The sequence below is a fragment of the Mustelus asterias genome, chromosome X, assembly GCF_964213995.1.
Source record: "Mustelus asterias chromosome X, sMusAst1.hap1.1, whole genome shotgun sequence".
In the NCBI taxonomy this organism is placed as follows: Eukaryota; Metazoa; Chordata; class Chondrichthyes; order Carcharhiniformes; family Triakidae; genus Mustelus; species Mustelus asterias.
In genome coordinates, this window is record NC_135834.1 from 5,789,143 (window position 1) to 5,800,868 (window position 11,726).

The 11,726-nt window shown below is 49.2% G+C and overlaps 1 long non-coding RNA gene across 1 annotated transcript; it reads left to right on the forward strand.

Moving 5' to 3' along the window:
• Positions 1 to 234: 234 nt before the first annotated feature.
• LOC144481899 (uncharacterized) lies at positions 235 to 1,738 on the forward strand. Its single transcript, XR_013495798.1, has 3 exons — positions 235 to 339; positions 1,486 to 1,584; positions 1,676 to 1,738. It is a non-coding gene; the product is annotated as an uncharacterized LOC144481899 (long non-coding RNA).
• Positions 1,739 to 11,726: the final 9,988 nt, after the last annotated feature.

Consider the following 11,726-nt stretch of genomic DNA (forward strand, 5'->3'; position numbering starts at 1 on the left):
AGTGCAGCCTTGTTTGGCTGAGTTTCTGGTCGGTGCACTGTGAGGAAGTGATGGATCCCCACAGAGTTCGACAACTGGGCCCGAAAGAGGTGAGTGAAAAGACCAAGTGCAGATAGTTTGAACGTGTGGATCTCTTGCGCCCACAGGAGTTATGAAACAAAGTGCCTGGCTCCTGGCAGAGTGGCATTGTGCGCAGGATCTGCCCTTATCGATGGCTGGTGACAGGGAGATGGTGCTGAATGAAGCAGTGCATCGGGTCCAGTCCAGTGCTGCACGGAGCATCGACAGAACCTGGCTCAAGCGTGGCTGAAGGCAGCATACTCCAAAGCATCGAGCAAGGTAAACTACCTAACAGTATCATATTGCCAACCTGGCCTTTGTGCACTCTACATGCCTTAGAGGGAGTGCAGTGAAGGTTCACTGGGATGAGAGGAGAGACTGAGTGGAACAGGTCAACACTCCCTGGAATTTAGAAGAGTGAGAAATGATCGCATTGAAACATATAAAATTCTTCCAGGAACTATCTGGGTAGAGGCTGGAGAGTTGCAGCATCGAAGGTGTTCTCTCAGAATAACGAACATTAGGGACTTGAGGATAGGATTTGAGACATTATGGCTGCGATTTTACCGGCTCGCTCCGCCCATCGATGGGCGGTGTGGGGCTCGTGCTTGGCCGTGGGCCCCTGTGATTGTCGGGGGGCGGGGATGCTGGGTTGAGGCTGGCTGCAGCAGCAGAGGCCTGACAGCTCTATCTCTCTCTCTGTCAGGCCTCTGTTGTTGGAATTGTGCATTTGCAGCCACAGAGGTCTGCACATGCGCAATAGCTCCCTCTGCTGTCTGATCAGGCTGGCTGGTGAATTTAGCCTCGCCCACTGCCTCCAGTAGCTAGTAACAGTCTAGCCCATTTTTTCATGCACTATGTGCACAAGATTGGGCGTAAAAACTTACCCAAAAAACGGATCTGCAACTCTCCCTTAAGAATCTACTGATGAAACCATTGTTGGAAAAACCCATCTGGGTCACTAACGTCCTTTAGGGAAGGAAATCTGCCGTCCTTACCCGGTCTGGCCTACATGTGACTCCAGAGGGCCACAGCAATGTGGTTGACTCTCAACTGCCCTCGGGCAACTAGGGATGGGCAATAAATGCTGGCCCAGCCAGCGACGCCCATGTCCCACGAATGAATGAATAAAAATAATGATGTTGTTTGAGGGATAACTTTGGGGAAAGAATCCTGGCCCTTCCAGGAATGGTTAGACTTAGTGGATACTTTCTGGCTTTTTCCCAAGAATCAATCTCCACTCAGTATTAGCAAGCAAAGAGTTAAACCTTTGCACTCCCAGCCTGCTCTGCACTGTCTGCGTGCCGGGGAAAGCGGAAGCCTACATGTCGTGCCCATGCACATTTGGAAGATGTCACGCTGGCTTGTTTGGAAATGGGAGGAAGCAAGATGTTACTAATCAGACTCGTTCACTTCCTCACACAGCAACGGTGCTTGGCAGAAGGTCATAGGTCAAAGGGCAACCAATGGCTGGATAAACTCAACAAGATATGATGCAACATGCTCTTCTCTCACACTTACCAGGTGAATTATTATGATTTTGACTTGATTTGATTTATTATTGTCACATGTATTGGGATACAGTGAAAAGTATTGTTTCTTGCGCGCTATACAGACAAAGCATACCATTCATAGAGTACATAGGGGAGAAGGAAATGAGAGGATGCAGAATATAGTGTTACAATGATAGTTGGGATGCAGAGAAAGGTCAGCTTAATATTTGATTTGATTTATTATTGTCACATGTGTTCAGTTAAGTTTGTGAAATGTGGTCCCTTGCAAAGTTGGTTTGGTGCTCAATGCTGGGATGTTTAAGATGCAGAGGCACACAGGGTACCCCAATTGCAATGTTTGTTGCAGAGACCAAAACATAAGGGTTGCCTTGGTAACAGGCTCTGCAGGTTTTTGCATTCTGACAGCCTATTAGTTTAAAGACGAGATTCAGCTGAAAGGAACCTATCAAATTTGAATTTGCTGTTGTTGTCAACAGTCGACCAATCCGGTTGGAGGAAAGTTGGTAGGTCGTCTGATTTATAAAAGGAGGAACTCAACCATCTGCCAGCAGTTCAACTGAGAGCCAGCCAGAACAGAAGGACATCTCTAGAGCGGTTCTCCACCCTGCCAGCTGAAGAACTATCTCTGAAGAGAATTCTCCATCTATCTAACAGCAGGATATCAAGTCAGAAAGACCTTACAGACCGAGAAATCACCAGAACAACTCCAAAAGCTTCCAAAAGCCATCAACCCTGGCTGTACATATATATTTTTTGAGTGTGACTAAAATTCTGTTATTACTGTTTTGGTACTGAATGAACCTTGTATTTATTTGAACAGCATTTCAGTCGAACCTTCCTTTTAATAATATGTGACTTGTTTAGTTAAAGTTCCCAGTTGGTTAAACATATAACTTGTTAATTATTTACTTAAAGTGAGTGTCAGTCTTTCTGTTAATGACCCTCTAAACGTTAATGAAAAACGGTTAACACCTTCCCAAACACTTTTACCAGATTACAAGGCGGGGTAGACCATAAGACCATAAGGCATAGGAGCAGAATTAGGCCACTCGGCCCATCAAATCTGCTCCGCCATTCAATCATGGCTGATTTTTTTTCTCATCCCCATTCTCCTGCCTTTTCCCCATAACCCCTGATCCCCTTATTAATCAAGAACCTATCTATCTCTGTCTTAAAGACACTCAATGACCCGGCCTCCACAGCCTTCTGCGGCAAAGAGTTCCACAGATTCACCACTCTCTGGCTGAAGAAATTCCTCCTCATCTCTATTTTAAAGGATCGTCCCTTTAGCCTGAGGTTGTGCCCTCTGGTTCTAGTTTTTCCTACTAGGAGAAACATCCTCTCCACGTCCACTCTATCCAGGCCTCGCAGTATCCTGTGAGTTTCAATAAGATCCCCCCTCATTCTTCTAAACTCCAACGAGTACAGACCCAGAGTCCTCAACCGTTCCTCATACGACAAGCTCTTCATTCCAGGGATCATTCTTGTGAACCTCCTCTGGACCCTTTCCAAGGCCAGCACATCCTTCCTTAGATTTGGGGCCCAAAACTGCTCACAATACTCCAAATGGGGTCGGACCAGAGCCTTATACAGCCTCCGAAGTACATCCCTGCTCTTGTATTCGAGCCCTCTCGACATGAATGCTAACATTGCATTTGCCTTCCTAACTGCCGACTGAACCTACACGTTAACCTTAAGAGAATCTTGAACAATGACTCCCAAGTCCCTTTGTGTTTCTGATTTCCTAAGCATTTTCCCATTTAGAAACTGGACTGGGAGCATTCTGGCCAAGTTTGCCGATGATACAAAGATAGGTGGAGGGGCAGGTAGTATTGAGGAGGTGGGGAGGCTGCAGAAAGATTTAGACAGTTTAGGAGAGTGGTCCAAGAAGTGGCTGATGAAATTCAACGTGGGCAAGTGCGAGGTTGTACACTTTGGAAAAAAGAATAGAGGCATGGACTATTTTCTAAACGGTGACAAAATTCATAATGCTAAAGTGCAAAGGGACTTGGGAGTCCTAGTCCAGGATTCTCTAAAGGTAAACTTGCAGGTTGAGTCCGTAATTAAGAAAGCAAATGTAATGTTGTCATTTATCTCAAGAGGCTTGGAATACAAAAGCAGGGATGTACTTCTGAGGCTTTATAAAGCACTGGTTAGGCCCCATTTGGAGTACTGTGAGCAATTTTGGGCCCCACACCTCAGGAAGGACATACTGGCACTGGAGCGGGTCCAGCGGAGATTCACACGGATGATCCCAGGAATGGTAGGCCTGACATACGATGAACGTCTGAGGATCGTGGGATTATATTCATTGGAGTTTAGGAGGTTGAGGGGAGATCTGATAGAAACTTACAAGATAATGAACGGCTTAGATAGGATGGACGTAGGGAAGTTGTTTCCATTAACAGGGGAGACTAGGACGCGGGGGCACAGCCTTAGAATAAAAGGGAGTCACTTTAGAACAGAGATGAGGAGAAATTTCTTCAGCCAGAGAGTGGTGGGTCTGTGGAATTCATTGCCACAGAGGGCTGTGGAGGCCGAGACGTTGAGCGTCTTCAAGACAGAAATTGATAAATTCTTGATTTCTCGAGGAATTAAGGGCTATGGGGAGAGAGCGGGTAAATGGAGTTGAAATCAACCATGATTGAATGGTGGAGTGGACTCGATGGGCCGAATGGCCTTACTTCCGCTCCTATGTCTTATGGTCTTATGGTCTAATAGTCTATGCCTCCATTACTCCTTCCAAAGGGGATAAAGGGGATTAACCTCTGCATCGTAACACATGTATTGGGATACAGTGAAAAGTATTGGCCCGTAAATTCCAATTGTCGGTGGGAAATGTATGTATGCAAAATTTGCATACTTGAGTTTCTGGAGTAGCTCTGTCGAAACTTCTGATGAGTGCAGCAGCCTTGGATGGTCAGCAAACCATCCGACCAGGCCCCAGGGCATTGCAAGAGATTGCTAACCGTGCCTCCTTATGACACGGCGAGCCTGGGAACACCCATTGGAGTTCCAGGTTCCAACAAACAGTTTCGCATTGAAAACGGGAACCCCTGATCTTATGAAAAGCATTTTTATTTGTATTTTACTTTCTTAGCCATTTCTTTTAAGTAGTTAACACTGCTGTCATTTTAAAAATTTATTTAAATGATTGAAAATGAGTATTATTTAATATGCAAACAAATGGTTCGTTTGGTTCAAATTTGTGAAAGTACTATTCAGAGTCAAAGCTTCATCAGAGTGAATTTTCCCGTCTCGCCCGTCACGGGAATCGGACCAGGTGAGGTGCAGACCATGGAAAGGTCCATTAACCTCGGGCGGGATTTTCCAATTTCGGGGCGAACGCGGCCAGAAAATCCTGCCCAGAGAATCCCGACAGTGCAGAAGGAGGCCATTCGGCCCATCAAACCTGCACCAACAACAATCCCACCCAGGCCCTATCCCTGTAACCCCACATGGTTACCCCGTTAATTCCCCTGACACTAAGGGGCAATTTAGCATGGCCAATCCACCTAACCTGCACATCTTTAAACACTAAGGGGCAATTTAGCATGGCCAATCCACCTAACCTGCACATCTTTAAACACTAAGGGGCAATTTAGCATGGCCAATCCACCTAACCTGCACATCTTTGGACACTAAGGGGCAATTTAGCATGGCCAATCCACCTAACCTGCACATCTTTAAACACTAAGGGGCAATTTAGCATGGCCAATCCACCTAACCTGCACATCTTTGGACACTAAGGGGCAATTTAGCATGGCCAATCTAACTAACCTGCACACCTTTGGACACTAAGGGGCAATTTAGCATGGCCAATCCACCTAACCCTGCACATCTTTGGACACTAAGAGGCAATTTACCATGGCCAATCATAGAATCATAGAAGAATCATAGAAACCCTACAGTGCAGAAGGAGGCCATTCAGCCTATCAAGTCTGCACCGACCACAATCCCACCCAGGCCCTACCCCCATATCCCTACATATTTACCCGCTAATCCCTCTAACCTACGCATCTCAGGACACGAAGGGGCAATTTTTGTGTGGCCAATCAACTTAACCCGCACATTTTTGGACTGTGGGAGGAAGCCGGAGCACCCGGAGGAAACCCACGCAGACACGAGGAGAATGTGCAAACTCCACACAGACAGTGACCCGAGCCAGGAATTGAATCCGGGTCCCTGGCGCTGTGGGGCAGCAGTGCCAACCACTGTGCCACCGTGCCACCTAATCAAGCAACCTAACTTGCACATCTTTAGACACTAAGGCACAATTTAGCATGGCCAATCCAGCTAACCCACACATCTTTGGACTGTGGGAGGAAGCCGGAGCACCCGGAGGAAACCCACGCAGACACGGGGAGAACGTGCAGACTCTGCACAGACAGTCACCCAGGCCGGAATCGAACCCGGGTCCCTGGCACTAACCACTGTGCCACCGTGCCGCCCGGTTTAGTTTAGTTATATGTTAACAGGGTATCAAAGTTGTGTATTTATAAAATTATTTTTGTCAATAAATATTTTCCATTAAAGTACAAAATTCCATGAATGCTTTATTGAATCAAAACAAACATTTAAATATGAAATTGTATAAATTCTTTATTTAAACACACAGAACTGTTAAATATGAGCATTATAAATGAAGCAAGCAAGGCAGAAGATTACTGATGATAAACACAGCTAGATTTTCCATGGCCCAAAACGTGAACTCTCCTTTGATCGATGTCATGCAGGTATCCAAACCATGGTTCAGGAAGTTCTGACCATATTCTAAATTAAAACACACAAACACTTATAAGCATGCCACACATGTTAAAAAGTTACATAATAATACAATGCAGACTTAGGATGGCACGGTGGCACAGTGGTTAGCACGGCTGCCTCGCAGCGCCAGGGACCCGGGTTTGATTCCGGCCTCGAGTCACTGTCTGTGCAAAATCTGCATGTTCTCCCCGTGTCTGCGTGGGATTCCTCTGGGTGCTTCGGTTTCCTCCTACCCGCACTCCAAAGATGTGTAGGTTAGGTGGATTGGCCATGCTAAATTGCCCCTTAGTGTCCAAAGATGTGCAGGTTAGGTGGATTGGCCAGGCTAAATTGTCCCTTAGTGTCCAAAGATGTGTAGGTTAGGTGGATTGGCCATGCTAAATTGTCCCTTAGTGTCCAAAGATGTGTAGGTTAGGTGGATTCGCCATGCTAAATTGCCCCTTAGTGTCCAAAGATGTGTAGGTTAGGTGGATTGGCCATGCTAAATTGCCCCTTAGTGTCCAAAGATGTGCAGGTTAGGTGGATTGGCCGTGCTAAATTGTCCCTCAGTGTCCAAAGATGTGCAGGTTAGGTGGATTGGCCATGCTAAATTGCCCCTTCGTGTCCAAAGATGTGCGAATTAGGTGGATTGGCCATGCTAAATTGCCCCTTAGTGTCCAAAGATGTGCGAATTAGGTGGATTGGCCATGCTAAATTGCCCCTTAGGGCCTGGGTGGGATTGTGGTCGGTACAGACATGATGGGCCGAATGGCTTCCTTCTGCACTGTAGGGATTCTATGACTTTACTTCAGCAGCTGCCCTGACATGTTTCATTGCCCTGTCTTTTCAAATTTCTTCCAAAATATATATCTCTGTCAACAAAATATCTGTACGTTAACACAACAATTCTATTGTCGCTCAGCAAAGAGGTGAGGGAGGGATATGAGGAGGGGTAGGGAGGGGAAGGGAGAGGAAGAGGGGGGGAAGGAGTGGAGGAGAAAGGCGGGGAGGAGATCAGAGGGAAGGAGAAAGGAGGGGAGGGGGAAAGGAGGGAGATGAGGAAATGGAGAGAGGGGAGGTTTTGGATTTTATCTGCAGCGTGACTCTTCCATGCCAACATCAAAGTCTCAAAAAGAGCTTCAGTTCAGAATCAAGTGAAAAGCACGATGTTTCAGTGGTGGTGGAACATGGCTCCAGAATTTCAAGCTGCACGGATTCTGTCATACCAAGTTCACATCAGCTTGCATATTTCATGGGTGGCACGGTGGCACAGCGTGCCTCACAGCGCCAGGGACCCGGGTTCGATTCCCGGCTCGGGTCACTGTCTGTGTGGAGTCTGCACGTTCTCCCCGTGTCTGCGTGGGTTTACTCCGGGTGCTCCGGTTTCCTCCCACACTCCAAAGACGTGCTGGTTAGGGTGCATTGACCCGAACAGGCGCCGGAGTGTGGCGACGAGAGGATTTTCACACGAACTTCATTGCAGAGTTAATGTGAGCCTATTTGTGACGAATAAATAAACTTTACTTCATCTTAATTGATATGCTTTCTGAAAGCATTTGAACGAGCCAAGTTGCATAATGATCAACGTTGCATGCGGAAGACACTTAACATTGGGATAAACATTACAGGAGACTTGCAGATGTCATCTCAAGGGATACACTATCCTGGAGCATTTATAATTGCCAAGTTACGCAAGGATCAACATTGCATCAGGGAGACTCTTAAAATAGGGTTAAAAACTGCTTAAAATATATTGCAAAATCCAAAAGTGGCACAGTGGTTAGCACTGCTGCCTCACAGCGCCAGGGACGTGGGTTCAATTCCCGGCTTGGGTCACTGTCTGTGTGGAGTCTGCACGTTCTCCCCGTGTCTGCGTGGGTTTCCTCCGGGTGCTCTGGTTTCCTCCCACAGTCTGAAAGACGTGCTGGTTAGGTTGATTGGCCGTGCTAAATTGACTCTCATGTCGGGGGATTAGCGAGGTGAAGGAGGGTTACGGAAATAGGGCCTGGGTGGAATTGTGATCGGTACAGTCTCGATGGGCAGAATGGCCTCTTTCTGAACTGGAGGGATTCTAAGATCGACTCGACTGGAGTGGGATTTGAACCTGAATCTTCCGCCTCAGAATCAAGGACACAACCCACTGCACCACAGTGCTGTGAGGGAGGGAGTTCCAGGATTGTTATTGGACATCAGTCAGTCCATGTGGTGTAGGTACACCCACAGTGCTGTTAGGGAGAGAGTTCCAGGATTGTTTTTGGACATCAGTCAGTCCATGTGGTGTAGGTACACCCACAGTGCTGTGAGGGAGGGAGTTCCAGGATTGTTATTGGACATCAGTCAGTCCATGTGGTGTAGGTACACCCACAGTGCTGTTAGGGAGGGAGTTCCAGGATTGTTATTGGACATCAGTCAGTCCATGTGGTGTAGGTACACCCACAGTGCTGTTAGGGAGGGAGTTCCAGGATTGTTATTGGACATCAGTCAGTCCATGTGGTGTAGGTACACCCACAGTGCTGTTAGGGAGGGAGTTCCAGGATTGTTATTGGACATCAGTCAGTCCATGTGGTGTAGGTACACCCACAGTGCTGTTAGGGAGGGAGTTCCAGGATTGTTATTGGACATCAGTCAGTCCATGTGGTGTCGGTACACCCACAGTGCTGTGAGGGAGGGAGTTCCAGGATTGTTATTTGACATCAGTCAGTCCATGTGGTGTAGGTACACCCACAGTGCTGTTAGGGAGGGAGTTCCAGGATTGTTATTGGACATCAGCCAGTCCATGTGGTGTAGATACACCCACAGTGCTGTTAGGGAGGGAGTTCCAGGATTGTTATTGGACATCAGTCAGTCCATGTGGTGTAGGTACACCCACAGTGCTGTTAGGGAGGGAGTTCCAGGATTGTTATTTGACATCAGTCAGTCCATGTAGTGTAGGTACACCCACAGTGCTGTTAGGAAGGGTGGCTGGCTTTGTTTGACAGTTTTACCAAATGTCCCGGGAAAATCCAAATACTGTAGGGGAGCGGGCCCCCAAAAAGAAAAACACCTGCCCCATCCAAGCATAGTATTCCGATGGAGTACCTCACTTCCCAATCCCTCCCAGAGAATTCCCAATCCAAGCATATCAGGTCAAATTAAAATCCTGATGCAAGCATAAATGAGACCCAATCAGTCAGTACTTACAGCTCAGCAACTTAAACCGTGCCGAACCGCAGCCTGTTTTTCATCCAAAGATAGCAGTGTCATTTCAAAACAAGACTGCTTTCAAGCATAATATGTTTGGTTAAGCCAGTTCTGCCATTCAGATTGGATTCAGCAGTTCATGCGAGAATTGGTTGCAGTCCAAAGATCGGCGATTGCCAATGTTAATCCGAACGTAACTTATCCGTTCGGATGCAAAGGTGGTGGTTTGCCCTCACTGTCAGAGGGTCAGTACTGAGGGAGTGTCGCACTGTCAGAGGGTCAGTACTGAGGGAGTGCTGTACTGTCAGAGAGTCAGTACTGAGAGAGTGTCGCACTGTCAGAGGGTCAGTACTGAGGGAGTGCTGCACTGTCAGAGGGTCAGTACTGAGGGAGTGCCGCACTGTCAGAGGGTCAGTACTGAGGGAGTGTCGCACTGTCAGAGGGTCAGTACTGAGGGAGTGCTGCACTGTCAGAGGGTCAGTACTGAGAGAGTGTCGCACTGTCAGAGGGTCAGTACTGAGGGAGTGCTGCACTGTCAGAGGGTCAGTACTGAGGGAGTGTCGCACTGTCAGAGGGTCAGTACTCAGGGAGTGTCGCACTGTCAGAGGGTCAGTGCTGAGGGAGTGCCGCTCTGTCAGAGAGTCAGTACGGAGGGAGTGCCGCACTGTCAGAGGGTCAGTACTGAGGGAGTGTCGCACTGTCGGAGGGTCAGTACTGAGGGAGTGCCACACTGTCAGAGGGTCAGTACTGAGGGAGTGCCGCACTGTCAGAGGGTCAGTGCTGAGAGAGTGCCGCACTGTCAGAGGGTCAGTACTGAGGGAGTGCCGCTCTGTCAGAGGGTCAGTACTGAGGGAGTGCCGCTCTGTCAGAGAGTCAGTACGGAGGGAGTGCCGCACTGTCAGAGGGTCAGTACTGAGGGAGTGTCGCACTGTCGGAGGGTCAGTACTGAGGGAGTGCCACACTGTCAGAGGGTCAGTACTGAGGGAGTGCCGCACTGTCAGAGGGTCAGTGCTGAGAGAGTGCCGCACTGTCAGAGGGTCAGTACTGAGGGAGTGCCGCTCTGTCAGAGGGTCAGTACTGAGGGAGTGCCGCTCTGTCAGAGAGTCAGTACGGAGGGAGTGCCGCACTGTCAGAGGGTCAGTACTGAGGGAGTGTCGCACTGTCGGAGGGTCAGTACTGAGGGAGTGCCACACTGTCAGAGGGTCAGTACTGAGGGAGTGCCGCACTGTCAGAGGGTCAGCACTGAGGGAGTGCTGCACTGTCAGAGGGTCAGTACTGAGGGAGTGTCGCACTGTCAGAGGGTCAGCACTGAGGGAGTGCCGCACTGTCAGAGGGTCAGAACTGAGGGAGTGCTGCACTGTCAGAGGGTCAGTACTGAGGGAGTGTCGCACTGTCAGAGGGTCAGTACTGAGGGAGTGTCGCACTGTCAGAGGGCCAGTGCTGAGGGAGTGTCGCACTGTCAGAGGGTCAGTACTAAGGGAGTGTCGCACTGTCAGAGGGTCAGTGCTGAGGGAGTGCCGCACTGTCAGAGGGTCAGTACTGAGGGAGTGCCGCTCTGTCAGAGAGTCAGTACGGAGGGAGTGCCGCACTGTCAGAGGGTCAGTACTGAGGGAGTGTCGCACTGTCGGAGGGTCAGTACTGAGGGAGTGCCACACTGTCAGAGGGTCAGTACTGAGGGAGTGCCGCACTGTCAGAGGGTCAGTGCTGAGAGAGTGCCGCACTGTCAGAAGGTCAGTACTGAGGGAGTGCCGCACTGTCAGAGGGTCAGTCCTGAGGGAGTGCCGCACTGTCAGAAGGTCAGTACTGAGGGAGTGCCGCACTGTCAGAAGGTCAGTACTGAGGGAGTGCCGCACTGTCAGAGGGTCAGTGCTGAGGGAGTGCCGCACTGTCAGAGGGTCAGCACTGAGGGAGTGCCGCACTGTCAGAGGGTCAGTACTGAGGGAGTGTCGCACTGTCAGAGGGTCAGTGCTGAGGGAGTGCCGCACTGTCAGAGGGTCAGTGCTGAGGGAGTGCCGCACTGTCAGAGGGTCAGACCTGAGGGAGTACCGCATTGTCAGAGGGTCAGACCTGAGGGAGTGCCGCACTGTCAGAGGGTCAGACCTGAGGGAGTGCCGCACTGTCAGAGGGTCAGTGCTGAGGGAGTGCCGCACTGTCAGAGGGTCAGTACTGAGGGAGTGCCGCACTGTCAGAGAGTCCGACCTGAGGGAGTGCCGCACTGTCAGAGGG